This window comes from Octodon degus, unplaced genomic scaffold (assembly GCF_000260255.1).
Source record: "Octodon degus isolate 3935 unplaced genomic scaffold, OctDeg1.0 scaffold00192, whole genome shotgun sequence".
In the NCBI taxonomy this organism is placed as follows: domain Eukaryota; kingdom Metazoa; phylum Chordata; class Mammalia; order Rodentia; family Octodontidae; genus Octodon; species Octodon degus.
The window spans coordinates 4,515,199-4,521,052 of NW_004524768.1; positions in this window are offsets into that span (position 1 = coordinate 4,515,199).

The following is a 5,854-nucleotide window of genomic DNA, read 5'->3' on the forward strand; positions in this document are numbered from 1 at the left end:
ATGATGCTTCCTCCGCGGTGTCCACCAGCAGAAAGGAATAAGCTAGTAAGCGTACTCTTCTCCCTGTTTCTGTTTTATCTTTTGCAGATCTCTTGGCACTTTTTTTCCTATTTGGTCTCAATGTCCAAAATGTATCCATTTTACATTATAAAACAATATCACTAAATTCTGAAGAACTTTACAAATTATATCTAATGTATTTACAATAGTGTTTTATAGATTGTATCACTAAATTGTAGGCTACTTTTACAAATAAACATGAATAACCCGAATTTCATATTAGATTTCACTAGAAACAAACATCAAGGCAAATAAAATCTAATAAATTTAAAAGTGTATAAAATAGTAAATATAAAACATATTAACAAATATATATGAGCATATCTGTGCAAAGAAGAATTGACTGTTGAAATGACACTTGCCACAAGCAATGCTCTGGATAGTTGGTAGGTAAGTAAATACACTGTCCAAGTGAAAGAGTGAATTGTGAAGTTTTTAAAACAGCAAAAGAGTATGAAAAATAGATACAAAACCTGCTAGATGCTTCAAGACTAATCTAAGATTAATAATTCATTAATAATTGATTAATAATTAATGAAAGTTAAGAATACAGTACAAATAGCACAATAAAACTTTGTAGAAGAAATAAAAAAACCTGCTAATTATGAGGAAAAAATTTAAATACAGATAACTGAGGTATATAAAACATAGATAATAACATGAAGAAACAGTGCTCCATGATGCATCATGATCACATTTCCAGAAGTGTAATACCAAGACATAGTCTTAAGAACTTTAAATAGAAGCACAAATTGTGTCAAGTCTTAAAGGAAACAACATCAGACCAAGACTGAAATATCCTGCAAAAATTCATAGAGAAATAAGGTCTCTTCATTTCAAAGATCTCCTTGAGAAATTCATGATGATCAAACTAGAACTGAAAAATTCCTCAAGAACAGAGAACATGAGGCCAACTACACCAAAAAGTCTCTTACAATGAATATAAAGGAAAAGGTAGCAATTAAGTACAAGGGAAAAAAGACAATCAGCAATAGGAAAGTAATACAATGATAGAAATGTATCAATACATTTCAGTAAAAATTCTCAGTGTAATGGCCTCATTTCTGCAATTAAAAGACACATGTTGACAAACTGAATAAAGAAACCAGCCCAAAGTTATACAGTGCACATGAAACATATTTAATAAAAAAGAATTTCAACTTAGAAAATGATATATTCCATGCAAAAGAAACAGCAACAACAACAACAAACCTGAGTGACTATCTTATTTTGAAGAGAGTGGATTTTGAGGGGCCAGGAAGATGGCTCAGTGGAATAAGCACTTCCCTAGCAAGTGCAAGGGTCTGAGTTCAAGCCCTGGTTCCGCTAAGAAGAAAGAAAGAAAAAAAGTGGATTTCCATGTAAAAATGATGAGTAGAGTTCAAAGAAAGTCATTATATATTAGTTGATAAAATAATTCAATGAGAAGATGTAACTATTATAAAGATATAATGCTTATTCTTCTCAGCAGCACATGGAAATTTCTCCAAAATAGACCTCATGCTAGCACATAAAACATGGCTAAGTAAATAGAAAAGAATAAAAATCATTCCATGCATATTATTAGATATAGCACAATCAAAATAGAATTCAATGGCAAAAGATACCACAAGAATTATTGAAAACACTGGAAATTAAATAATACAACTTTGAATAACAAATGAGTCACAGAAGAAATTAATTCCTAGAAATAGTATATGTACTGCTGAAGTGAGCATCGTTCTTAGAATTAAATGTCAGTACAACATACTAGAATTATGAGATATGATGGAGGCTGTGAACTTAAAAAATTAGTTAATAATCAATGATATACTTCAAGATCCTATAAAAGATCAATCCTAATCCGAAGCTAATATATAGAATGTAATTCTTTAAAGAGTAGAAAATAGAAACTGCTCTGGACAGCAAAATATTATAAAGAATCCATTGTTCAAAATATTTACTACATTTTGAATTTCTTTGGCTGTCATTGGGTTATTGAGAGTTCTTATATCTTCTTGATTGCATTAATTTTTGCTCTCATCTTTATAATTTCCTCCTGTCTTTGGGCTTTGTGTTTGGTTTGCTCTTTGGTTTTCTAGACACTTGAGATACAGCATTAGGGTATTTATTTGTTCCCATTCTGTTTTCCTAATATGTAAGCTCACAACTATAAATTTCCCTCTAAGAAGTGCTTTCATTGCATCCCATAAATTCTGATAAATTTTGCTTGAATTTTCATTGAATTGTAGGTATTGTTTAATTTCATCTATAACCCATTGGTTGCTGAGGAGGATGTTCTTTAATTTCCATGTACTGATGGGATATTTGTGGTTTCTTTTCTCGTTTATTTCCAAGATATATTGATAGGACACCATAGTCATCTCAGTGAGTGTAAATACAATTTTCTGATACTTGCACAATGATGAAATCACCAAAAAATCTCAGAATGTGACCTTATTGGTCAAAGGAATGTTATGGTATTTCAATAATTATGCACACTCAAATCTGCTTATATGACTGATGATAAAAGTATAAGAAATGTTTAAATGAAACATTGGTTGTAGTAACACGTACTTTAACTGATCCTATCAAAAACTCTTGCTTTCTTTGGACATATCCTATCATTCTGGCCACTGTCTGAAAGAGTTCTGAAAGTTTTCTTTCTTAAATGTCTATGAGGTGTGATAAAAATATAATGAATACTGATGCCAAGTACCACTCAATGGAAAGTCAGGTTCATAAACATGTTATAGTATCCTCATCCACCTTGTTTACCAAATCTGGCACCAGTTGACTTCTGGCTCTTCCCTGGTCTCAAAATATCCACAAAAGTTAAGTGTTTTAAATCAGTTCAGGAAAGTGAGATAGCCATGGTAACACAACTGGAATTTTTTTTTATCACATCTAACATATAATGCTCCCATCTTATCCATAGCTCTGCGTTAGGCAGCTTGTTGCCTATAGTCAACTGGTGTGCAAAAATATTAAGTGGAATATTTTAGAAACAAACAAGTCATAAGTTCTAAATAATGCAGCATTCTGAGTGCTATGATGACATCTCACATGACCCAGCTCAGGTATCTGGAATGTGTATCGTTCCTTTGTCTGGTTTGTTATGGTTTGCATTTCAAATGGCCCTGAAAAGTCACATGGGAGAAGTTTGCTCTTAGGTTTCAGGGACATGATTGGATCATGAGGGATTTAACTTCATCAAGTGAGTCAGTCCAACTGATGAGATCACAGTTTTCTGGTGTTATCAGGAAATGATGGAAAGTGAGGTGGCAGCTAGCTGAAAAGAGAGTCATGAGGCAGAACCTAAAGAACTATATCTGGTCCCAGACCCTTCTCTTATTTCTAGTCTCTGCTTTCTCACTGTCAGATGAGCATCTTTCCTCCACCAAATACTTCCAGCATGTTTTCTGCTTCACCCCAGCCAACAATTGGGCCTGGCAGACCATGGACCAAAACTTCTTAACATCTTTAACCAAAATAAGTCTTTCATCCTTCATGTTGTGTTTGTTAGGAATTTTGTCACTGCAATGAAAAGGAGACTGATACACAGTACTTCAACACTAGCTGCCTGGCAGTACTCTTAGTTGTTGTTTTAGTTACTGGGAATCACAGTGCTTTCATTAGTAGCCCGACTCTACAAACCTACACCATTTACTTCACTGCATCTCAGCATGTAGATACTGTATCATTTCACATTATCAGAAGAGGATGGACAGGAATAGACAGAACTATAATTTGAGAAAGAGATAAAGATGTTTACACAACATTTATTACACTCTATTGTGATTGTTCTCTTGCTCTATTATAGTTCTTATTCTTAATCTTTTACTGTGGCTAATTTTTGAATTAAATTCTTATCATAGTCATATATATAGTGTGTGTGCAAATATATATCACAGGAACATAAAACACATGCTAGTTCATGCCAAAAGTTTGAGACCAGCCTGGACTACACAATGAGTTCATGGCCAACCTGAAATATGTAATGAGGATCTGTACCAAAAAAAGGAACATGCCCAGTTTCTGTCTTTGTTTCTGAGTCTTGTTCTTACTTTCACCTCTACTTTCCAAACTAAAATTTTTAAAAAAGAAACACAAAAATACAGAATATATAGAATACAGAATATATAGAATGCAATATATTGGTCACAGACATACACTGGGAGTCTAAGAACATATGCCATACAAATAAGTAGGGTGCAATATTATTTTGCTAGTTTCAAAACCTACTGAAGAGTCTAAGCATCATTGCTTTAACCATCTTGTGCCTATAAATGTATAGTTTTCCCCTATCATGTTGCCTAGCTTTTCTCCTTGCCCTCTCCTCATTGTTGAATCAGTAAATTCTCCCTTTCCTTTTAATTGTGTTGTAAGTTTCTATTTTTATTTCTTTGTTGGAGTACTTACAGTAGGGAGACTATACAATATTTACACATGTGGGTCTGGTTTATTTCGCTTATGAGTATATCTTCTTTTTCTTAAAAGTTTTTTTTTAAATTATTTGTTTATTTATTTATTATTTATTTATTTATTTTGTGTGTGGCCAGTTCAGCCCACGGGGGGGGGGGGGCTGGCTGGCATGTGGTGCTGGGGGATTGAACCGCTGTCACTGTGCTTTGTTTAGCTTAGCTTGTTCTAAGTAGGTGCTTTAGACCACTGAGCCATCTCACCAGCCATTATGAGTATATCTTCAAGTGGAATTCACTTAAATATAAAAGCTTTGAGTTTATCATTCTTTATAGCTGAGTAACTCACCATTGTATAAAATTGCATATTTGTAATCCAATCTTCAGGTGATGGGAACCTTAGTTGTATCCAACTCTGTGGCCCCATATTCTCCTTCGATTACCTGAATATCAGATTATTTCCTCATATTTGGGAAGTTTCCTGCTATTACTTCAACCCATATTCTTAATATGTCCTTTGTATTGACACCATCTTTCTCATTGATGCCTATTAGACTCATATTGTTCATCATTGCATCGTCTTGCAGGTGAGGGATTATTTTTTCCTGCATCCTAGTTATATTTTTTTGTTTGTTTTTTTGGTGCAAATTTTTCCAATAATTTTATTAATAAACAAATAACAATGAGGAAATTTCAGATCAAATTGGTAGGACACTTTCAATAATTAACACATTTCATACATTTTTCCTAGTGGTTAATTGCTGTACAAGATGTGGACATGATAACCTATTTACAAACACCATTAGTACAAATCACTCTATTCCTTAAGAGAATGTAACTATATATCTATCCTAACCACTTTGAATACACAGATAAAAAATGGACATTCTTCTGTATACCCTATATTTGTTAAGTCCCATCATTTGAATATTTTAGGTGTGTAAACTCACCAAATATTCTAAAAGAGTCCAGTAGCCCATAGTAGTATTGGGTCTTCTGCTTGACTGGCAATGTCAGAAATTGCAGACCTGTGTCCCCTACAGCTCAACATAACAGCATGACTTTATTGTTATATTTTGTTTTTATACATTTCTGCTGGATGGTTAAGACCAGGGTAAAGCAGGACCTATGCAACAAGAGTCGTAGCTTTTGGGTTTGATAAGGTCAGTGAAATTCCCTCAGGATTTATCCTGAGATCTTATACATCAGATTGTAGAACCTTTGTCAGTGTCAGCCATGTGGATGAGTCACGGCCATTGCTTGGCCAGTGTGCTTTCTGTGAAAGCCTGAGAGAATATTTTCTCTCCATGTGACACTCCTTAGGCACACTCTACATCATCGATCACTTTCCTCTTTGGCCCCATAATCTCCTTGATCAGAAAATTTGGGACACT